The following is a 24,352-nucleotide window of genomic DNA, read 5'->3' on the forward strand; positions in this document are numbered from 1 at the left end:
TGGAGGCTCCTGGGGAGAGGAGGGGCTCAGAGCAGGGCAGTGCTCCTTGAACACGAGGTTACAGACCTGCACTGGCCATGGGTGGGTAAGCATGGACTTGGGAATCAAGGCACAAGTGGGATTCCTGGGGGGAACATCTTTAAAGAGAGATTTTATGGCCTTCTCGCCATTCTCTCGTGCCAAAGCTAATTGAATGTGACTATTTAGCATTATCTTATTTTACCTAAAGAAAGAGGTAGAAGGTCAGTGTCTAGCCTGAGGGAATTGCTTCATCATTCGGAAAAAAAAGGGACAAGTTTCACCTTGCCTGCAACAGATCACGGAAAAGGGCTGCAAGTCAAAGGAAGATGGCTGTGAAAATACTGCTTTTAACAGTGAGCAGGTAAAATCCATGTATTTTAAGCATAGGATATATCTAGTACAAATTCTGTATTACACAGGCAGGTATGCAGGGTGTGTTGGGTCAGAGGGCACATTTCTCATGGACAGATTCCATAGTGGAAGGCAAAGATTCACATTTTCCAGACTGTTCATATCTCTGCAGCCTCTATTTTATATTTCTTCCTTGCACACTTGCCATTTCTTTCAGGCTTTTAAAAAAAGTCTAATAAGGAGCACGGGTTGGCAGGGTTTGCTGAAGGTCTGTGTCCCAAACACCCTGAGAGGAGCTTCCTGGTAAGCAGCCAGAGAGAATGGATGCATGAGGTGAGTGGGGCTGGCAGTGAGCTCAGCCAGGGCTTCCCATCCCATGTGCTGGGCCCAGCAAAGCACACTGGGGAAAGCAGCTTTGGTGGGAAACTGAAGAGGGAGTTTTACAAGTTATACTGAGAGGATCATGGCATCACAACACTGAATGAAGGGAAATGCAGCGGGATTTTTACCTTTGGGGTGTGTTGGTATAAAGGATTCAGTCTGGTGGGAATGGCTGTGACCTGGCTGTGACCATTGGGGTCATGGTGCTGTGGGTACTGAGCTGCTGATTCCTTTGATGGACAGCAGCCAAGGTGGGCAGCACTGATTAACACCCTCTGAGATTTTAATTTTGAGGTGTGCGCTTTTTTGGGACGGTGGGATCCTGCTTTGTGTCAGGCAGTGGCATGCCCAGGAGTGGGGACATGGCCCTGGGGCCTCCTGTGAGCCAGGGGGTGACCCCGTTCCCAGAAGGACAGAGATGCTGCCCTGTACCCAGAGGGGATGATGATGAACAGGCCCATCTGAACTGAAAGGCTTTGCTCCTGGGTCACTGGCACAGTCTGGGTGATGGAGGGAGGAAATCTGTTCTTGCAGGAGCAGGGTGTGTGCTGAGAGAGTGAGCCGTGGGCACTGGGGTCACTTTAACACAACCTGAAGGGGTGAGTGCTGTTGGTTTTTTGGTTTTTTTTGGTGTTTTTTGATTTGTTTGTTTGAAGAAGGAGAACTTGCTCCTCTGGGGTCAGTTTAACACAACCTGAAGAGGTGAGTGCTGTTGGTTTTTTTGGTGGTGTTTTTTTTGGTTTGTTTTTTTTTTTTTTTGTTTAGCCCTTGGAAACAGCAATTGGTGTCTTTTGTCTCCTCTGAAGCAAGCACGGTGGTATTTCTGAGGGATGAGTTGCCCAGGAGCAGCGGGAGCACTCCCTGATGCCGGAATACGAGCACAAAGGCAGGGGGTGCTCCCTTGCTCCCCACTCCTGGCGTGCTGTGGGCAGGCAGCCAGGAAAGCCCTGCCGTGGTCAGTGAGATCACAGGCTCGGCCTCTCCTGTTAAAAAGAAGCTGGCAGACTTGATTCTTTTGGGAAAGCAAATGCTGAAAGCACTTTTTTCTGAATTCTGGGCCAAATTCAGCTTTCCTGAATGCCTCGGTAAATCCTGAGGCAGTCCTATGAGCATGGCCGAGCTTCCCAGATTTACTCTGCTGGGTCTGGGCTGGGACTTTCCTTCTCTTCACCTGCGTTGGTGCCGTGCTCTGCACCCGCCACAAACAAAGCTTCCCAGCCGCTTGGTAGGGGAAAACAGATGATTCAGAAATCTCATGTTTGTAACGGGAACAGAAAGCAGAAATTGTCTCTTTTGCTGCAGATGAGTGTGGCAGCTCCAGCCCCTGCCCGGGCTGTGTGCAATGGGCGCTCACCGGTCACCTGTGCAGGGCTGGAGCAGTGATGGTCACCTCCTCTGTTGTCACCTCTTGGGCTTTGCAGATTTCCCTATCATTGCTGTTATGTTACTTTTCGTGTTATTGCTGTTATTATTGTTGTTGTTATTACAGTTACGTTTGTTGTGTTTCTGCTGTCCCCGTGTGTCGCGGCTGCGCCAGGCGGGGTCCCGGCGTGCGGGGACTGCGGGGACAGGCCGGTCCCGCCCGTCCCTGTCACACCAGCTCCGCCTGGTGCCCGCACACGGCATCCTTCCGTGTCCCTGTCCCCCTCCTCTCCCCGCGGTGTGTCCCTGTCCCTCTCGTCTCCGGCCGTGTGTCCCTCTCCTCTCCTCCCCGGCCGTGTGTCCCTGTCCCTCTCCTCTCCCCCCGGTGTGTCCCTGTCCCTCTCCTCTCCCCTGCAGTGTGTCCCTGTCTCTCTCCTCTCCCCGCGGTGTGTCCCTGTCCCCCTCCTTCCCCCACGGTGTGTCCCTGTCCCTCTCCTCTCCCGGCCGTGTGTCCCTGTCCCCCTCCTCTCCCTGCAGTGTGTCCCTGTCTCTCTCCTCTCCCCGCGGTGTGTCCCTGTCCCCCTCTTGGCCGGAACACCCAACAATGCCAAAGGGGAGCAGCAGCGCAGGGGTCTGGGGGCTGCAGGAGCAGCTGCGGTCCGAGCTCGGGGTCTGGGTCCCTTTCAGCGCAGTCCCGGGTCAGTGTGCCCTCGCCGTGCCCCGCGCAGCCCGAGGCCCCAGGGTGGCCCCGGTGGCTGCTGCTGCCATGGCCGTGCTGCCTCCGCAGAAAGACGGGAGCTGCCAGAGCCGGCCCCAGCCTGCTCTCCTCTCCCCGGGCTCTGCCTTTCTGCAGCATCAGATCGCCCAGCCCAGCCGTGGTGCAGCGTGTCTGAGCTCCTTATGGAGCTTCAGTCCCTGTCCCCACCCTTCCAGCAAGCAGAGCTCGCTTTCCTCACTTTCACTAACACAAAATTAACCTGATAGATCAGGAAGCAATAGAGGTACTAATAACAAAGAAAGCCCATTTCTCTCTCATTCATTAATTTTCTCTGACAGCCAAGTAGTCAACTGGGGAGATCTGTCATGTAAGTGACAGGGGAAAATAGAGTTCTTCTTAATGTGTTTTATTGGTTTTTGGCAGCCTCAGTCACTGATGCTGTGCAATGTCACGTGCAGTGGTTGCTGTGCATCTGCTGCGTGTAAGACTTGATACAGCACTGACAAGCTTGCTATAAAAATATTTTACTAAAAAACACTATGAATTCTCCCTTTTCACCAATAGTTGAGCACTGAATGATCACTGTAGGACAGATGTGATGGAGCAGGGCAGGGATGAGGTGAGGAGTGGGACCTTTGCTTTGGCAGGGCAGAGCAGGGGCAGATATAGAGCGTTCCAGGTCGTGTCTGTCTCTCTCTGTGCCTTGCTTGCAAAGTGAATTATGAAGCTCAAAGGCCCTGAGGCTTTGCTTTTCTCTAATCAGGGACAGGAAACTTCTGCTGAAGCCGAAATGAAGCCGAAGGAGAGGTCTGGGCTGTGAGAGGGGCACAGAGGGCCTGGGGTCTCCCTGTGCTGCCCTGTCTGTGCGGCACACATCCTTCTCTTCCCACCCATCATTCCATGTAGGTTGGCAATAGGAGAATTCTCTGCAGCCCCTTTTGCCCGTGGTGCTGCTGACACTGCTCAGGGGAGGAAGGTCACTGCAGCCTGCAGCTCCCTGCCCACCCTTCCTGGCACCTCCTGCACACAAACTCGGCTTTGCAGCAGCTGTTTTGGCCTGTGTGCTGAAGATGGAAGGTCTTGCTGCTGGATTTTGCTGAGTAAACCTCCAAATATCTGTGATGCCAGCCTGACAGACCAGCTGGGGTGGGACACTCAGGAGTGGAGCACACACATGTTGGGGCAGGGGGCTCAGCTGGGATGGAGCTGCCCAACCTGGGCATATTCCTATTGCTTTGTCTCCTTCTCAAGACAGTGTTTTCCTATTTGCCAGCACCTTTCTTTTGTCCTCAGGGAAATCAAAACTCATTTTTCCTTCAGTCTTCAGGGCCCTGATGCACTAAGTGTGAAGGCACATCCCTGTCCCAGGGTGCTGCTTGATCGTGGACATTAGGGAGCACGGGAGGAGGCCTTGGCAGCAGAAGCTTCCTGGGGATGGGGTAGGTTGCACGGGAATGGCCTGAGGGCCCCTGGAGCCTCAGGAAGGAGCCTGGGGGATGATGTGCTTCCATCTGGCTGTGTCCCACCCTGCAGGGGCTCGGTGTGCTGGAGGTGCTCTGTGCCCTGTAACCCATGCACTGTGGAGGAAAAGCAAACGTGAGAGAGCAAAAATGCCTTTTGCAAGAGCTGCCTGCCAGCTGCAGAATGTTCCTCAGGATGATCACTCTGTCAGGCCTCTCTTCTGCCTCAGCCTGGCCTTCAGCAGCAAGCTGTGTCCTGGAACTGTGCCCTTCTCGGTGTTAGCTGCTCCCCATCAACTTTATTTTCAGGAAAAGTTGCTCATTTGCAACGCAATATCCTGAATTGAACAGCCCAAATACTTAGTACCTCACTGAAGTGTCAGAGATGTTCCCCACCCCCCAAACCCTAACAGCAGTAATGCACAATACAAAATACAGCAGACGTTACATTAAGAGCTTCTTTCCTGTTCCTATGTATTGGTCTTCTTTAGGTGCAGAGGATGCACCTGATCAACCTGTACTAAAAATTCAATTACCCTATTTTTAAAAGAGAAACAGGGATCACACCCAAGTTTGGTAGGGTATCTGGAATGAAAAGTCAGTGTGCCAGGAAGCAGTCAGAATGGATCTGCCAGGAGGCAGTTTTATCTTCCATGGAATTTCTCAACCTCCCCTTCCAGCAGACTCCTCCCGACAGCACAACTGCATTGCAGTTTGCTGTGCTGTGTTTCTGATGTTTAATTCTTATTATTTGAGAGAGGGTTTGAGAGGTTTTCATCTCCCATTGAGCACTTGTATTAGTATTCCAGTTCATGATCTCAGTTTTGCTGCTGATTATAGGCAGGGACAGATCCAATTCCTATTAGGATGAATTTATATTCTTTAAGAGTCCCAAAAGCTTTCTTCTCCCCTATCACCCTTCTTCAGGCACTGGCAGCCTGGCTATGCTGGGAGGTGATTAGGTTTGTAAATTTGTTCCTGCAGACACTCAGTGACACTGTTCATTTTCTCATCTCCCTCGTGCAACTGGAGTTGTGACAGCCTCACTTCTTTAATTGGGATCATCTCCAGCAGCATCTCTGCATCAGAAGAAGCCTCACAGGGTGCAGGCCTGGGAGGCACGGAGCAGGCAGGAGCTGCTGGGGCTGTTAGCTGCCACGCTGGTGGAGACTGATCCTCCCTTCCCACAACTGGAAGAGAGGATGTGAAATACCCTGACAACTGACTGGAAGTGAAAGATGCTTGCTCTGAAGTAACCTCCTGCCTGTTGGCCTCACTGGGCTTCAGCACCTTGGTGGGGAGAAAGAGGAGAAAGTCCCTCCTTGTACTCCTGCCTTAGGTTTGGCTCACTGCTGCTGAGTGGTGTGAGAGATGGAGGAATGATGAGGCATTCCCAGCCTGCCAGCCCTTCTAACACTGTCCCTTGTGCCACTGTGCTGGGAGCTGGGATTGTCCCTGCTGGGTGTGGTGCTGCTTGGTCAGAGGCTGCAGACTCAGGAGGGCTGGCATCAGCCTCAGGCTGGATCTGCCATGCTCCTGGCCTTCCCAGGAGTGCCTGGATTGGGAGCCCAGGCCATCAGTGCTCATCCCTGATCCTTGCTCAGCTTCCCTCTCCTTCTGGCAAGGAGTGACTGTGTGAGCAATTCACTCACAGGTGTCGGGCAGACACCTGAGCCATCCTGGCCCCTTGCTGCTTTGTGAACCTGAAGCTTCGCAATTGGATGGCTGAAGTGTGGTTTGTGGTTTTGCTTTTGCTTTACTAGAATTGCCCCAGGGATTCTCAATTAAAACAATTTAAAAATGGGATTATACTAAAGGAAACTCCAGGATAGCACAAAAGATTCTGAGTGTGCAGTGAGTACAAATGGAATGTATTTTGGCCATTCCAGTGGCTGGAAGTTTTATTTCCAGTCTGGCAGCAGAACTAAGCAAGCAGATCTTGGTTGTGTTCCTGTCCCTCCCTTATTTGTTGGCTGTGTTAGATAGAAGTGTCCTCTCAGGATGACCAGATGTGCTGGGAACAGCACCACCAGCAGCTCCCTTTGGATGCATGGCCTGGAAACTGGTAATGGTCACTGGGGTGAGTGCACATAACTGGATGAATAAATGGGTGTTGTGAAACCTTGTGCTTAGATGGAATGCAGCACTTCATGGCACTGATATTCGACTTCCCTGGGGGCTTCCTTGTCCACTGGGCACAGTGGTTGTTGTGTGGCCTCCTGCCAGTCCAGCCAGCTCTTTAAGCTGTTGCTGCACTCTCCAGAAGTGAGTAGTTGGAAGGTGGCTGATCAGGTTGCTCCTGCCACCACCAGAAGGCTCTTGGTGTAGCAGATGTGCAGTGACCCTGTCTGGGCTCCACTGAGGGTCCTACTGGCTCCCACTGGCCTTGGTGGGGTGGTCTGGCCACCAGCTGGTTTCACTTGCAGGTCCAGTGTTTTCACGCTGAGAAGGGCTCCGGGCTCCCAGCTCTGCACTCCAGATCTCCAAAATCTACAGCCCCAGCCTAAGATAGGCTGTGAGGGTTTCCAGGCAGAATGTGTGAGCTGGGACACCAGAGAGAGGGGCAGGATGAGAGCAGAGTTTCCCTGAGAATTTGACTGTGGTTTTCTCATCTTGTTTTAATTTGGAGCTACTGGGCTTTGTGGAGAGAACAGCTGATTGCAGAAATGCCTCATGCTGATGTTTACCAGATATTCTTTTTAGATGGGAAAGTCATTCTGTGTCATGAGAAATTTCACAAGTGTTAGCTTTTTTTGCAAGTTGGAGTGAAACCAGATTTCAGGAGGTTTAGATTTCTCACAAACTTGGAAGTCTGGCCACCCTGAGGTGCAGCTCTCTGAACCCACTTGAGCTGCTCAGCCACCTCACCCTGCAGCACCTGGCACAAAGTGTTAAAGCAGACCAGAAGAGTACCATGGCAGGACAAGCACTTTCTGGTAGGGAAGAGCAAATCTTTTACTTCTCATAGCTGCTTGGACTCAGCAATTGCCTCAGTGGAGACTTCTGTTCTCCAGTCTCATTGTTCAGCTCTGCTAATAACCACTGTTGTGTTTACAAGTTCTAAGTGATGACAGGCCAGAAACCTCTCCAGCATTTAATTCTTCCTGTGTCAGTGTGCTGGCTTTGCCTGCCTTCATCAGCACCCAGGGCTTTCTGCCCCTTGCTCTGCTTGCTGTGGAACTGAGCTGTGAACAAGCCCAGCCCTGGGCTGTCCCTGTGCCTCCCCACACAGGGGATGTCCCTTTTCCCAAGCATCTCTTGTTCTAAGAGGTTGCATTTGGTTTGTAATTTGCCGGCATTGGTAAGGCAGGTACTGTGACACGGGCATCCTGAAGGACCCTCCTGCTCCATCTGTGCCCTGTGTGGTGTTTGGTTCCTGGGTTTAGTCTGGAAAAAGGGAATTGCTGCCAAGGCAGGAGGTGTGTGGGTGTCAGAGGTGTGGTACCTCGGCAGGCAGGCTCAGGTGGGGGGGTTGCCAGGGCAGGGGTGCTGGTGGAGGACTGGAGTTGTCCCTCTCCATGCAGCAGAGCAGGCTGGCCTTGAGGAAGGGCTCCTGCTGCTCCCTGTTGTGCTGCTGGCACAGCCTGTCTCCTGTGATTCTGCTGGGGGAGTGCAGCACACAAACCCAGCAGCCAGTGTGACCCCAGAGGCAGCACTCGTGGTGCTGGGAGCCGAGAACTCCTGGGATTCAGGATTCAGAGTGGGAGCTGCCAGGTCAGGGGCTGAGGTCAGGCCAGCAGCCCCCGCAGTACCAGGCAGCCTGCTGGCACCAGCTGGGTCACTTCCACTCTTGGGGCATGTAGAAAGCTGTGTTCAGAGAAAACCTTGAGCCTTTGGCCAAAAAAACAACAGGGAGGAGAGGAAGGAAGGAAAACTCATAAAACACTTTCTTCTAATGTCTTGCAGATTCACAGCCCTTGCCCCACTCATCTGGCTGCTGGGTTTTATTTTCAGCTGTTTGATTAATGACAGCATGTTCTGGAGCCTTTTGAAGTGTGGAGACCACTTCCATCCCCCTGGTGACTCAAGCCATCCATGGTGAGCCAGCAAGGTGGTGCTTCCACAGGCTGTGCTCCCCAGGGAGGGTGGGGGCTGCCTGGCAAGGTGCCCCTGGGACTTGCTGCAGCTGGATTGCACACAATTTACCAAAAACACAGCAGGATGGGATTTTTGTCCAGGTTTAATTTGAGCTTTCCTTGATTCTGGTGTAGCTGTGAGATCTGATGGACTCCTGGATTTTCTGTGTTCTGCTGTGCTTTTATGGCAGGAGCAATGAGGAGCCTCAGACCAGGCTCGTCACCAAAGCCTGGTTTGAGTAGTTTGTGAGGGAAGCTGTGCTGACAATGACAATACTTCACAAGTATTGCAAGGGTTGAATGGAGATCTCCTTCCTCCACACCCACCATGGACATCCTGGGCCTCTGAGAGGTGTATGAGGATGGCAGTGCTGGCTACCCACACCACCTAGAGCCTTGTCTGCATTTCTCAGTTGTTCCTCTAAGTAGGATTTGTCTGCAAGAGAATCTATTGTGGTTTTGATTCAACACACGGTTACTGCTTGGAGGGTGATTATTTGAAAGCATTTGTTCTATCTGTGTCTGTTTTGTGCTCTGTCTTGCTTGACCTACACCCAGCAATGCACGTTGGCAGCCTCAGCCTGTCCATCCATTATCTTTAATGCTCCAGCATGTGGTTTTACTTTATGGAGGATTGCACAGGGTTGCTGATGGTAATGGGAAAGGAGATGTTTTGGGCATGCAGCAGCTCCTTTTAACATCAACATTTTGGATGGGTTTTGAAAGCAGTCACCCCTTGTATGTTCTAAAAGCTATTTGCCTGTAATCTTAAATTGTGATAACAATAATAACAATAACCTTGCTGATGCAGAGGTTGTGTGGGAGAAACACTGAAAATTTACTACAAAGCTTTGCCAAGCTTGAAGTGATTTTTCTCTTTTCTTTTTCCCCCTTTTGGTGATTGAAAGCCATTTCTCACAGCGGTGGCTGGCAGCTCCAGCTGCGCCGTGTCACAGCGGAGCAGGATCCGGCTCCGGGGGCAGTGTGGCTCTGTGCTGTGTCCTTCTGCAAAACACGTAGGAGGGAAATGACAGCGCAGCCATTTCCCCAGAAACGTGGGATGCACTTGGCCTTCAGTGCAGCAAGGTGTCAGAGGAGTGACCAGGTCCCCTCCCCACCCAGGTGTGCCCGGGGTTTTACCAATGCACGTCTGCAGCTCACAGGGCCTGGCTCAGAACACCTGGTTCATGCAGTAGGGACACACTGCACAGCTGCTGCTGCTGCAGGGATGCAGCAGGGACACTGCGCAGCTGCTCCTGCTGCAGGGATGCAGCAGGGACACTGCACAGCTGCTCCTGCTGCAGGGATGCAGCAGGGACACTGCACAGCTGCTCCTGCTGCAGGGATGCAGCAGGGACACTGCACAGCTGCTGTTGCAGAGGGATGCAGCAGGGACACTGCACAGCTGCTCCTGCTGCAGGCATGCAGCAGAGACACTGCACAGCTGCTGTTGCAGAGGGATGCAGCGCGCAGCCCGCTCCGCAGGGGCAGGACAGCAGTGGTGGGGCTGCTCTGGGGTGCAGAGCTGCGGTTTAATGCTTCACTGCACAGCTGGTGTTGCAGAGGGATGCAGCGCCCAGCCCGCTCCGCAGGGGCAGGACAGCAGTGGTGGGGCTGCTCTGGGGTGCAGAGCTGCGGTTTAATGCTGTGTGAGCCATCAGGCCGTGGGTGAGGGCAGAGCTGGGGCTGGCAGGGGCTGCAGACGCCCCTGGGACACGGAGCCGCCGCAGCGAATTAACGAGATTGTCACAGCGCGGCCGCCCGGTCACGGCTGAGGAGCTGCTCTGTCCCCAGCCCCTCTCCCGGGGCTGCCAGCCTCTCCAGAAAATTACCCTGTGGAGTGCCATTTCTCATGCTTATTCTTAGCCTAATCGTGTGTAGTTGGTTTGGGTTTTGGAAGTTGGATGAAAGTCAATTCATTTCAGTTTAAAAATTCAGTCAATCAGATGCGGTCGGCTGAGTTGTTTTTTCTTTCACCTCACGCTTCACAGACATTTTGGTGGGCGGCACTGAGACCATTAGGGCTGAAGTTATCCAAACCTCTCCACTGGATAGGAAAATAGTATTATTCTCATTTTATTCAGAAGGAAATGAAAATACAGGGATTTTGTATAGCTTGCCTAACATCACAGGGAGACTCCCTTTAACAAAAAGCAGATCTCTCATCTCCTAATCTTACAGATTAAAAGCAACATCCTTCTTCCTTTATCCTTCTTTCATACGCTTCAAAACTTTGCACTAACCGTTTGTTTTTGTAGACATGGCCTTGATAAGTGATTTCTTTGAGCAATAGCCAATTCACAGGCCATTGTTCAGTGGTAATGAGCTGGCTTAACATAAATTCAACAGCACGCCAAGACTCTACACCTGAACAGGCATCCAGAGGTTGGAACCCTGTCTATTATTTGAAATAAAAAACAAACACAAACCATTATTGTTTAGAAAGAAAGATGAGAACAAGTAGGAAGAGGATGAATGCAGAGTTATGGCGTACATACAAACTGCAGTGATCTCAGGCACTCAGGCTGGAATCTCTGTTTTCTTATGCTGCACCATCACTCCCTGTTTCAGTTTTTAGAATTCCCCTTTGTCAGGGATGTGTTGAAACAATGGTTCTGCCTTTATTTGGAGATGCTGGGGGCTGAGAATGGCTCTGTGGAGGCTGGTAGGGAGGGAAGCCTTAGCATATCTGCAGGAGGAGAAGGGGCTTTTGGATGGCAGTGAAGAGATGGCTGTCGCTTGGAGCAGTGGTGAGATATTCAGTGTGTCTTTCTTCCCTCTGAAGTAGGAGTTGAGAGGCCAGCTAGACTAAAGTTAAGGCCCTTCTTGGTGAATCTGGGCACTCACAGACAACAGGGTATTTTGGAGGGATGTGCATAGTGGGAAGAGAAATAATTAATGATTGTTTTATTTCCGTTTTCTTTACATGCTTACATTAATTGAACTACTCTTGTCTTTTTTTCCCCCCCGTCTTTGGACATGCTTACTACTACAGGCTGCTGGAAGATCTTGGGGATAGGATGGTCCTACTTTCAAGAGCATTGTGCTTGGAAATGAAGTTCTTAACAGCATGCAGTTTCCACCCTTCCCCTACTCGAGAAGTGGCTGTTCCATTGGTGTACTGTGCAGTGCCTTGGATTCCAGATCCTGAGGGCTCTTTGCTCATCTCCTGTGGGTCTGGCTCCGTCAGCCAAGGTGTGGTTGGTGCTGCCTTTCAGAGGTCACACATCTGCAGTAGGTTTGCCTCATCCTTCAGGTGTGCCCTACACCCAGCCATGGGTTCCCTTCTCAGTGTGCAGGTGGGAGTGCTCATTGCCAGGCTCCTGTCAGTGGCAGAAAGCAGCGGCTGGTCCAGCAGCCCTGGGTGTTGGAAACATTGAGGCTGGCCCTGCTCACACGTTGCCCTGCAGAGCTGTGTGCTGCTGGTCCTGCAAAGCATGACTGGAATTGATTTTGTTTGTTGCTCGCAATAATTTTCTCCTGGGGTCAGAGATTAGGCAGTTTTGGTTTGCTCTTTTCCCAGTTTGGTTTTAATTAGTATTTGACCTCCTCACTGCTGGTTCTCTTCTGCACTTGCTGTATTGCAGCCACTTTGCTCTGGGCTGTTTTCTGAGAAAAACTAGGACATACTCAGTACCTTTGGTAGATGTTATGCCTGGAAGGTGGCCCAGTGCTGTAAGAAGTGCTCCTGACTGAGTAATGGAAGCCAAGAGCTAAACAGTTATGATAGTGTTCCAGTTAAAACATGGGAGTACCTCATACCATTTCAAAGTGGTTTAGCTGTGTCATCACGGTACCAAAAGGAAGGTGAGTCCAGGAGATTGCTGGTTGTGTAAATAATCACTGAAATGAGGAGCTGTCAGTGACAGCCTGAAGCCACCCTTTCCCTCTTGCCCACGCCCTTGGCTGGTCTAGCTGGCAGCCAGGCCACCCGTGCTGTGCAGGGCTGAGGAGCACGGCTCGTCCTGCAGGCTCTGTGCTCAGGGACAGACCGGGCACTGCCAGGGCTGTGCTAGCAACCCGTGCACTTCAGCTCTCATGTTCTGCTCTGCTTCGTGTGCCCATGGCTGTTAAATCTCTCCCGAGAGTGTTTCCCAGGGTGATAAGATCTTAGTGGCACAATCTCAGCAACAGGAGCTGAGTTCAGCCCGTGCAGCGCGGCTCCTCCCGGCGCAGCGGAGGAGCAGCGGGGTCTGCCCTGCCATGGGCCATGCAGGCAGCTCCACGAGCCAGGGAAACGTGACACAAGACATCCTTCTACATCCTCATCCAGCCCAGGGGGACGGTAAACAAACACTGTTTCTCTTAGCCCACTGAGGTCAGTGTCTCCAAATCAGATTTTATGGGATATTCGACAACTTAGGGCAAAGGCAGTGGTGAAGGGAACCTTGGGTGGAGGTACCTGGTTTCAGTGGGATTTGGTATTGGTGACCTTTTTGCCTAAATCAGCCAAGCCCCAATGTGCTTTTGTCAGTGTGACTTCTCTTGGCAAGAGCTGGGTCTTTTGCTGTTTGTGATGTTCTGCATTTAATGGGGCAGTGACTTGCTGGTGATATTGCTCTGGGATGGGTGAATACTGGAATTTTAGTGTCTAGTGCTGAACAGGCATAGACTTGCTAGTTTGTCAGCATGACTTCCCTTTTTTATTTTATTTGTGCATTAAATCTAACAAACAATGGAGAGCCTCACACTGTGCTGTGGAAATGCTTCTCTTCTCTGTCTTGTGCTGTTTTAAACATTTTGTAGATTGCTTTGTTACCTAGAAGCATAAAAGCTCCCCCATAAATTGATGCGTATCACAACTTTATAATGCTTGGATATGAATTAGCTTGTTATCCATCTGAAGAAAGGATTTCAGAAACCACAAACATGGTCAGAATCACCTTGATCCAGTTTACTCTATAGTTTTGCTTGACGAAGCAGATGTTTTCTGTGTGTTCAGCAGAAGAGGGGTCAAACCCTGTATCTGAGCCTACTATTTCTGGCAAAAACACTGATGTTTTTAATCCTTTTTGAACAAGACTCTTCTGAGAACTTATTTTGATTTATTAACCTGGTTGTTTGAACACAGAAAAACAATCTGGAGCTGGGACCTTGATTCAGGAAAGTGTGTGCTCAAGTATTTCTGCTCTGAATCCCTTCAGGCTCAGTACAAAGGCTGTGAAGGAGCCTGATGTGCACAGCAAGGCTCTTCAGAGACACAGGTCAACCTCAGGTGCCTCTCCTCTGAGGGGTTTGGCTCTCCACAGCTGAGGAGTCCAGTGCCATGCGGTGCCCTCTGCTCTGGAGCAGTGCTGGCACGGGCTGAGCTGGCTGGAGCCCGTGACAGCCCATGACGTACACAATGCCCACTGGCAGGGTTGCTCTCTTATTGAGAGCAGCTGGATTTGGGGCTGTCACCCCGTGCAGCTGCATTAAATAATCTCCTGTCTCTCTCTCTTCTCTCAGCAGCAGAAATCTCCTCTTCCTAGTGTGCTGGGAATGTGTGGTGACACAGCATGAGGACAGCTCCCATTCCCATTTGGCCCACGGCAGTATTCATGGTGTCCCCAGCCTGGGCACTGCCCAGACACGTCCTAGAGGTCACACCACCCCCCAGCTTGCAGGGGAAACGTGCTCCTCCAGTGAGTGGCAGGATGAATAATGCCATTCCCATTTTCCACTGAGCCCCGCAGCCTGAGTGACAAGGCAGCACTCATCTGCTCCTGAGACCTCCCTTCCTGTTACTCAGAGTTCCTGACTAATTCACACATTTCTGGCCAATGATTTTCCAGCGTGACTGCCTCAAAGAAGGCACTTCTGACAAAAATGCCTGGGTTTCAAGGGGTGAGATGGAGTCCCTGCTGCCAGAGTCAAACATGAAATTGCCAGCCTACGTTTTTTTTATAATTGCAAACTCCATAAGCATTTCACTGTGACTGGAGCTTTTTAATCCCATGGAGGTGATCTGCGAGTGCTGCAAATAGCCTGGACTGGCCCAGGATCAGCAGCAGAGGATCTCCAGCCTGAGGTGGAGCTGTCCCTGCAGGGTGGATGGCAGTGCCGCCGCTGCTGACAGAGCTGTGTACACACTGGGTGTCTGGGGAGGTGTCTGCTGGATGCCATCGCTGCTTCTCCTGCAGCATGGCTGTTGGGAAACCCATGGAAACAGGAAGAGAATGCAACAAACAGCCCTGCATATGACGAACCTGTACGTTGTCCATTAGTAAGAGATGGCAGCAGTTCAGGGCCAGGATCACACCGCCCACCTCGGAGTGCTGATGGTGACCAGATGTTCGGGCAGATGTGACTAACCTCTGCTTCAGCAGCTCAGCCTTTTCCTGTGCTGCTTCCAAAGGCAGAGCTCACGCCCCTGAGGGAGGGTCTCTGTGGGACACGGGGGCTTTGAGATGTTTTCAAAGCCCCGAGGTTGTTTGTATAAATGTTGGAAAGCTGTTTCAGGCACTATGCTTTGAATGCTGTTCACTTCTGGGCTTTGAAAATGTGTCAGACGTAGACATTGGTAAAAACCCAGCACTGTGAGTGACACTGGAGTAAAACCTGGGGATGGGGAAGGAGAGAATTAAAACACCTTAGCTCACACTACTTGTCTTATGTCTTGAATACACTTCTCTCCCTCTCTTTTCCAGAGAAATCTCAGTGGGTACCACTGTGTCTCACTCATTAGCCAAAGATTTTGTATGCTGACTTAAGGAAAATTAAATCCTGGCCTTTTGTGTTCTTTCCCAAAGCACACACTTTAACTGTATTTTTAATTTTGGGATAATTTGCCATTGTTTTTAATTATCAGTCTTGGGTTATCCTCCTGTGGCTTTGTTAGCTCAAAAAAGCCTTTTCCTTCATGAAACCTGTCTTCAAAACAAGTTCCATGGGTCTGTGGGTGAAGTCCTGAGAGGCATCAGGTCTTGTGGACTGTCCCTGTCATTTCTAACTGAGAATAGTAGGGCTGGCTGGTTGTGGCACAGGGACAATTGCCATCTTTGGCTCCCAGTGACAATGAGTTATTACTAGGAGAATGTTTCTGGAAATCCTTTTCTACCCAGCAATGCTCTGGCAGTTGAAGTGGCTCTGAAGGGGGATTCACACCCAGGCTTGGATTCATCTCTGGTCTGGTCTGTCTAATGGCTGGGACTGAGAGAACCTCAGTTGGAAGGAGACTCAAAAGATCCAGGATGGGCGCTGCATTTCATGCCTCAGCTGCCCTGTAGTCAGCACACAGCAGCACAAACTGGCTTGGGTGCAGAGTTTGTTTGTCAGGGAAATTTCTCTTTCAATCCATAAATGTAGGGCATCTGCCAGCTTTATTCTGTTGTCATGGATCCCGTGGTGCCTACTGTGGCCTCTCTGAAGTGACAGAATGGCTCGGTGTCCCTTTGGCAATTGTTCAATGTGCAGGTGACTCTTGGATATCTTCACTGAAAAGCCAGGATGTTTTAGTACAAAACTTCAATGCCTAATTTTCCCCTAAATTCCCTAAATCACATACTCATCTAGAAAATCCTCCTATATTTCAACTTTATTCTACTTCCTCCCCTGGCCACTCCATTTTCTTATTTTGTCCCTATCACAGCAAGGCTCATGGGAGTTGGGGAAGGCTTGTCTGTAAGTGTGCCTGGAAACTCTGCATATGCACTCCATAACAGTACTATAAATTACTTCCTTTCCTATTAAGCACCAATAGAGACAATTTTGGGGTGCTTTTTTGAACCTCCACCTTTTTTCTGGAATTGCAGCCTGCATAGCTACAGCTCATTTCCAACACAGGAGAGCCATATTCAGGAGCTGGAACTGTGAAGTGGTGAGCAGAACCCCCAGCTGCTCCAGCTGTTTCTCTTTGTGGATGAAGATCAGCACAATGAAGCTGGCTGATGTCTCCAGGTAAGATAAGGAAAAGGTTTTAGAGAGTCAATAAGTAGCTGTCTGTTAGACAAACCTGGGGTGGAGATCTTTGTGGTGAAGAATGAATCATGAACTTGTGGACTACCTGGTGTTCTTGCTAAGAAAACAAACAATTTGTTGCCAATCTGGGCAAACAGAGGCTTTTTGATCAGGATTTGTTCTAAGCCGGGGATGACAGCATGTGTCATTTGGGGTCATTATAAGAAGCTCTACATTCAATTGATCTCTGTTAATAGTCTGCCTACTCATCTGCTAGGAGCAGACATGACAGTAAATGCTTTGTACCATTTCCCTGGAGTTTCACACAGCAGTGCCTGCACTGGTGCCTTGCACGCCGTGTCCCAAGTCCAAAGCACAGAAGCTGTGTGCTGCTGTTGACAGAGATGCCAGCAGGATTACAAGGCACTGCTGCTCTCCTGGCAAGCTCTTCTGGGCTCCTTGGTCTCTGTACAGCCCCACCCCAACAGGAGAGTCATGCCTCTCAGGCACAAAGTGCTCTACAGGACAGGGGGACCCAGGGGGACCAGAACTGTGCTCTCTGCCACCTCCCTTGGCAACACCCAGCCTGTGCCCTGAGCCACACGGGGCAGGGCAAAGCCAACCTCAGTGGCACTGGGGGCCACTCCTGTTCTCAGGCAGTGATTTCATGTGGACCAAAACACCCACATTGTGCAATTCCTGCAGACAGCACAAGGAAAATGAGTTACCACACACTTTTTCTGTAGATTGATAACCATCCCTTTGGGATGGATAAAGCTGGTAAGTCTGGGCCAGCCTTGTACCTGCTCCTAGCAGAGGGGAATGGAGCCGTCAGTACCTGTTTGGTTTTACTGGCTTCGGAATTTACCTGTGTCCTATGGAGAAGGAGCCCTTTGTGCACCTCCAGAGCTGATCACCAGTCCAGGATGAGGCATTAGTTTTGCTCTTTACTCCCAGGCAAAGTTTCTGCCTGTGGGCAGAGGGAAGGTGGGTTTGGGGAGTGCTCATCCCTCCTCAGGCCTGTGTGTTGGGATGCTCCTGCAGCCCTGTTACACAGGGTGGTGTCACACACAGCTCTCCATCTCTGTCTGCCTCTCCATCCCAAGGAGATGCCCTGTCTTAGTGCTGACTGTGAGAAGTAGGAAACATTGGGGTTTTATAGCTTGGCAGACATGGAAGCTGGGGCTTGACTGCTGTGCTATGAGGGGACAGCATGTCCTCCCTTTCACTGTTTAAAATAGGTGGATTTGAACACTATAATAGAGTAGGCACTGTGGGTGTTTAAACTTTCAGGATGATTGATCACCTTGCAGAGAGAGGCAGATGGTGTGGTGATGAGTTCCAGATCCTTTCAACTGAGCATCACCAAGGAAAGAGTTGTGGACCAGGCTGGCAGAAGGCTGCTCTCAATTTATTTTTTTTTAAACACCCAACAATGTAGGATTTCAAATCAAATCCTCTTAGCTCATAACCAATAACTTTAAAAATTGATTAGGTTTACAGTTAACTGCCTGAGCCCCTCTAGTATGTGGGCCAGGTGAAAGGGCCTTGGTTCACAGCCCCACGAAGGCTTTGGGAAGGAAGGCTTGGAATGGGCTGGACTTTGTGCCTGGTCTCACCCCAGTGCTGCTGGGCAGCTGAAGGGAGCCCAGGTCTCCTCCCAGCCACAGGGCCTTGCTCCTGGGCTCTGTCAGAAGCACTTGCATTCAATGCCACTGTTTGGATCACCCTACTTAGAGACTTTTGATCCTTCTCCAACCCACTTAAAATATTCCAGTGGCTATACTGGAACCATTAGGAATCCCATAACAGGGCTGAGCTCCCATGGATCTTTATCAGTGAAAAGCAATGAGCAGCTAAGGAGCAAAGCTGAGCAGCTTCCCCAAAATGCCCCAGTTCTCTGCTAACCTCAGTTCTCAGGGGAGGGGGAGGACTGATTAGAAAGAGTAATTTACTTTCTTGCTTCCTGGCATAATGTTACCAGCTCTCAGCATGTGTGCTGTGGGCCAGAGGAACCCCTTCCTCTGGTTCCCCCCAAGCCTTCCCTGGGGCTCAGTGCAGAAACATTTGTCTCTATATCAGGGGCTGCATCTCCCTGTTCCTCTTGGTCCCCACCGTTTGTTGGGGAGGCTGGGAAATCACACATTGGCCTCAGTTCACAGACCATTAACTGTATGGGCATTTGAGGAGCCAGTTAGTTTTTCAAAGGCAGTTTCTGGGCTGTAGGGTGATGTAAAGTTTCTCTCTAAGCCAGTTGGCAGCAGTGCCTGGGTAAAAGCCCATGCTGTGTCACTCTTTCTTGAAGTGCTCTCCCAGCTCTGTGCCTGTTTGGGCTGTCTGGCTTGACTTCTGCAATTAGAAAAAGGTTATTGTAGGTTTAAAATGTTGCCTGCTTTGGCAGTATCTGCAGTCCCTTAAGGCAAGGATGCCTGTTTATTGTTATAGCACCGCCTAAGCACAACACAGAGAAATCCCTGTAGGAAAGAGTATTTCACTGAAGTAGATTTTTTTTTTTTTAATGAAGTTTTGGCTGGCCTCTCAAACTTAAATGCCATTGGAAACTAATACTAAGTTTATTTTTTTCTCCATAAATCATGTCTCAGGGCTTTTGTTATTGTGCTCTCATCCTGCCTATCTTCCCAGCGCTGATAAGGAGCACTTAGCTGCTGTCACAGATGCCCAGGGGTGAGCAGAGCTCCTGGGGCTGCTGGCAGGATTCCCAGGGCCTGAGTGAGCTCCTGCTGCGGGTGATCCATGGGCACCCCTGCCGTGCCAGCAGCCCGGGTGCAGAGCTGCTTTGCCAGCGCTGGTGGCTCCACCTCTGCCAGCACCTTCTGTAGCTGCGTGCTAGCAAACAGAGTGTGCCAGCACCGTGTGGGGCTGGGAAAAGGGCTGGGAAGTCACCAAATGACTTTCCAGCAGCTCCTGTGGCCTGCCACCCAGCCTGCTCACGGCACCTGGGGTGTCTCTGCTGGGTGGTCTGCTGGGAGCCACTGCATCCCAGGCATTTGGGAACAGCTCCTCTGGGACTCGGTCCTTTTAAGACTAAACACCCAGCCACCAGATAAGCATCTCCAAAAGGAAGAATTTCCATTGTGGGATGGACTTGCATATGAATTAAAATAAGCAAATGCCTTGAAATCTATATTGGGCTGTTGTTGAGAGGAACTGGACTATCCAGTTCAGTATGACAATCCCTGCATCCCTCAGCACAAAGCTAGGGAAGGCTGGGAAGAGAGAGCCTGTCTGTCAGGCTGTTTCAAGGGTTTGAACACTTATGCATTTTTATAAGTCAGAGCAACATCATATATATGTATAAAATATATGTTGTTTGTGTTTTTCCCTCCAGCACATATCTTTGAAGCTTTCCCGACACTCCACTACGGCTGTGCAGAGGAGGAGCCAGCCCAGCCTTCCTGTGTGCCTTTTCTTCACACACTTTGATGTGAAGATGCTAAATGACAGGAGAATTCAGTCCTCCTCCCACTGGTGCCCAGCTGGGTGCAGGCAGAATCCTGCTGCTCAGAGGGAGAACTCCTGCTCCGCTGGGCCCCAAAGCATTTGCTCATTCCTGATTAAGCCAGGCAATTCTGGATCAGTGTGATAATGTGGGATTAGCACAGAGAACTTTCTCACTGCAGAAGACACTGATGTATCATTCTGCTCCATCCCTACTGTTAACCAGCAGGGCAGTCACAGGTGAAAGGGAATATCTGTGATGGGGAATGCCTGCCTGCACAGCCTGTGCTCTGCCTTGCTGCCAGCAGCAGCTACTGAAGCTTTTCCAGCGATCTGGCACACGATGAACTGGAATGATTCCTGATTTCACTCCTGACCCCCTCCCTCCCCAATCCAGCGTGCATAATTCAGCAGGAACAATGAGAGCTCATTCTCTCTGCTGTGACACACCAGCTGATGGAGTCTCTGCAGCGAGCAGCGCGTCCTGCGCGAGCCGCGGCCTCCGTGGCTTCCCAGGGCATTTACCTTGCTTTTGATGTGAGTCTCATGCTAATGGATTTCAGCTCTCTTGACGTTCCTGTCAATATTCCAATTTTCACATCTTTGTCAGTAAGGAGGAGATCAGGTCCCTAAAACTTCACAGGAGTTATGGTTTCAAAGCAGTTGTTTGTTAGTACATTACTCAAGGAAGACTATTAACAGAATAGGTGTAGGTATATCTTGCAGAAGGAAGAAAGTCAGGCTGAAATAGCTGTGTGCTTTATCTGCTATAGTTTCCCTTTTGGGCTCTGTAACTACTATATGAGATTCTAATATTATATAAAACTCATCTTTTTCAGAGGAAGAGATGAAATAGCTGCATAAATTCTGAACTGAACTGGTTTCTTTTTTCCTGCCTTGTTAAATGGCAACTGTGGGAATGATCTTTTTTGAGGATGAGGATTTAATAGGAGTGTTTATTACACCAATGTTTATACGAAATGCATGAAGTGGAACTTACATTTAAATTATCATTTGATTAAAAGTGGGATTATGTGAGCTCACAGTAATGATCTTTCTGTGAGAATAATTTCTTTCTCAGCTCTCTGAAGAGAAGCTGGGAGGAAAATCCTCCTGCAGTTAGCAGGGTCACAGTGTTATTGTAAACCTTCTATAATTTTAAAAGGGTTTTGGGACAATAGTTATTGGAAATACAGTGCTGATACATGCCTGTAAAGTTGCAGTGCACCCATTGCCCTTCCTTATGCTGGGCTGCAAAAATCCTTTTAGACTTTTTTATTTTTTTTGTAAAGGTGAGTCTGAATATTGTGATTTTTAAATACTTTTCATAGGAGTTAAAAAAACTTTAAACCTCTCCACCAGCACTCTGGTGGGCAGGAGGTCCCTGTAGCCCTCCTCTTGACAAAGCCCCACCACTCCACTGCTTCCCCTGTGCTGTTTTGGGATCCTGCCCACCTTTTGCCCCTTTAGGCATGTGCTGAGTGGGATGGGATGCTGTGAAGCCTGTTGAGCCACTTGAACAAGAACCAGCTGCTCTGCCTCCTTTGACCTCTCTGGTCTCAGAGATGCTGCTTGTCTCTGGGCTCTGTTTAGATCCCATCTCCAGAGCTTCTCCTCTGCCTGAGAATACCCCATGGACAGATCCAGGTCTCTGGCATTTGTCACTCAGCAACACAAAGGTACCTTGTGTGCCCCAGGTTACCAAGCAGAGCTTCACTGCTTCGTGTTGGGATTTGTGGGGTCCTTGTGCACTGTGCACACTGTGCCTGGAGCCCCCTCAGCTACCTGTGTCCTGCACATGGTTAATCACCATGGGACCAGCTGGCACCTCACAGGCAGCTGGGAGTGTGCACCCTTATCATCCTTGTCACCCACAGCTCACTGGCTCATGCTAGGGATGGAGCTCTTGGCAAGCACACAAAGCTCCCTGGAAAGATTTTGGCAGGTTATATCCTTTGAGAATTATGATTATGCCATGGGCTTTGAAATAAGTCAATTTTGATACAAATATTAAGTTTGATCAGAGAACTAAACAAAAGATTTTTGGAGTAGTTACATCAGGGTTAAGCTGCTTTCCCATGTTAATACCTCATAAAATCCCCCTAGCAGCATATCCTTTGTCCAGATCCGTACACAGGCTGGTGCACAGCACCCTTACTTACTGCAGATGAGCTGTCTTTTCTAGTTTTACTCTCAGTGGCTGAAATGTGAGCATACATGATCTGGGGCTGAGCAGGAGGCTGGGACAGCAGCAGAGTGGCCGTGGTGGCCAGGGAGGGCTGTGCTGGCCCTGCCTGGGCTCACTGCTCTGGGCACATGGCAGGAGCTGTGCCTGGCACGAGGAGCTGTCTCAGCAAAGGTGCTCCTGCACACCCACAGCAGCTGATGGCAAGCACAGGGTTTCCAGTGTCCAAATGACAGCTGGTGGCTTTGGCTGGGAGAGCTCAGCAGGGAGGGGATGTCTCTGTGCCCTTGCCAGCTGACCAGCAGCCCTTTGCAACGTCCCTTGGTGTGTCCTGGGGCTCTCAGGGTTAGCTGGCAGGAGCTGCAGTTCTCTCTCTGCTGCAGTGGTTGTTCTGGGGGCTTTGCTGTGCCATGCCTTCCCCCTTCTTCTCCCTATGGGACACAGTCCAGCACCACAACCCCCTCCAGTCCTGAGCAGCAGCAGTCAGGAAATGAGAGCAAGCTGCCATCCAGTGGGGTTGTGATGCTGATGTGAACTTAATTGTTCTGATGCTTTGGGGCCAGTGATTTCCAGACTTAGACTGGGGTATCCCCCGGATTCAGTCCTGTTCAGGGAAGTGCTTTTGCAGGCAGCAGAAGGCTGTGCTCGCAGTAAATCTGTGTGGAGCTGTCTGTTACTGAAATTATTTCCACACTCAGCATCAAAGCACTGCAGTGCTGTGAGCACACTTGGGCATCAGAGGCAGCCCTTGGACCTCATGCAGGCTGTGACCTCGGATGCCCCTGGCAGTTTTGTTCTCCTGAAAGTGCCATGAAGGTTGAGGGGCATGGACAAAGTGCAGGAGGGTACCAACGTGACCTGCCATCACCTTCATGGTGGAGCCTGACTCAGGCAGCAGGGCCTTGCTGCGCTTGCAGGAGAACACAGCCATGACAGAGGGCTGAACCCCACCTCTGCTCGCTGCTGCGCTGCTTGCCTGCAGATTTGGAACATCCTTCAAGTTGGACAAAGCTGCCCTCCCCGCTCCAAAGCTCCCGGTTCGTCTCTGCCGCTGGCAATGCCAAGCACGGGCAGAGCTCGGGCAGTGCAGATGGAAAGTCCAGCAGGGAGTGAGCACGTGCTCTGTGCTGCTCTTCCCATCCCAGGCTCAGCTGCAGCTGCCAGGCCGGCCAGGAGCCAGAGAGAGCCTGTGGCTCTGTGCAGCCTGAGCCCAGTTTCCACGGCAGGGTCCAGCAGGCTCTCCTCCAGCTCCAGGCTCCGCAGAGCCTCCTCAGCTCACACTTTCCTTCCCTTCCCAGGGTGTTGCCCAGGCACAGTCTCAACCCCACAGTCAGAAATGCAGTTCATATGCTCTCTGTATCTTGTTTCTCCCCACCATCCTTCCAAGGACTGGAATCACCAGCAGCAGAAGGCTCCCAGTGTTTCTCCTGCAGGATCGGTGTGTGCCACAGACAGCTGTGAGACAGCCACTTCCCAAACTGCCTCTGGCTTTGGCTTTGGGGACATTTGCAGTGGTGATGGCTCCTCTCAACCCCCTCATCCTAGCTGTTATCCCTGTGATGTGCTGCTTTCCTGCTCATCTCTGCATCCCTAACTTCTCCTCACCCCTGTCTCTCCCCATGTCTCTCAGGGTAGTTGTTCTCTCTGCAGTGGCACAGGACATGCTCCAACTGCAGCAGATACAGACACACTGGAGGCTGCTGAGACCACCCTTCCATCATGTCAAAGCATTGCTCCACATCTGGATAAATTTTTGCCAGGTTTTCACTGAGTCCAAATGAGGATTTTTCCTTTTCCCTCCTATTCCTGACACAAACGCTTCCATTAAAACCTTCTTGAAAAACTCAGCCTCAGGGAAACATCTAGCTTGGGGGTGGAAAAAAAATCCCAAGGTGATTGATTTCAGTCGTGCAGCTTCTCCAGGCACCTGGAAAGGGGAGGTTTGGAGGCAGAAGGCAGGAGGCAGCTGTGGCTGAAGCTACCTGGGAGGCCTGAGAGCAGGGAGGGAGCAGCTGGCCAGGCACAGGGCCATCAAGCAGAGCCTGCTGCCTGCATGCCAGCTTGGCTGCAACTTCATCAGGAATTGGAGTAGAATGCTGTCATTCTGAGCTTCCCTTTCCTGCTTTTCAGGGGGCACACACAGGTAAGTGTCCAGGTGTCACCAGTAGGCAAGGCTTTAGAAAGGGAAGGGAACCTGTATCGTGGGCCTGGCCTGCTGCTTAGGCTAAGTAGAAGGGAGCTATGGGAGAGCTGGAATAGGGATGGAGAGATGTGAGAGATGTGCTGCATGTCCACATCGTGCCCACATCCTGGTGTATGGTGGTTGGTTGACTTGGGCTTGTTGTGCCTTACAACTTTGTGAACTGATGACCAGCTAACTGCTCCAAAAGGTTTTTGGCAATAAAGGGCTCTCCTTTGCACCTGCCTGGGGTCCCTGCATTGCCCATTATTTAGCATATAG

The sequence above is a fragment of the Onychostruthus taczanowskii genome, unplaced genomic scaffold (assembly GCF_017590055.1).
Source record: "Onychostruthus taczanowskii isolate IOZ18803 unplaced genomic scaffold, ASM1759005v1 scaffold45, whole genome shotgun sequence".
Taxonomy (NCBI): Eukaryota; Metazoa; Chordata; class Aves; order Passeriformes; family Passeridae; genus Onychostruthus; species Onychostruthus taczanowskii.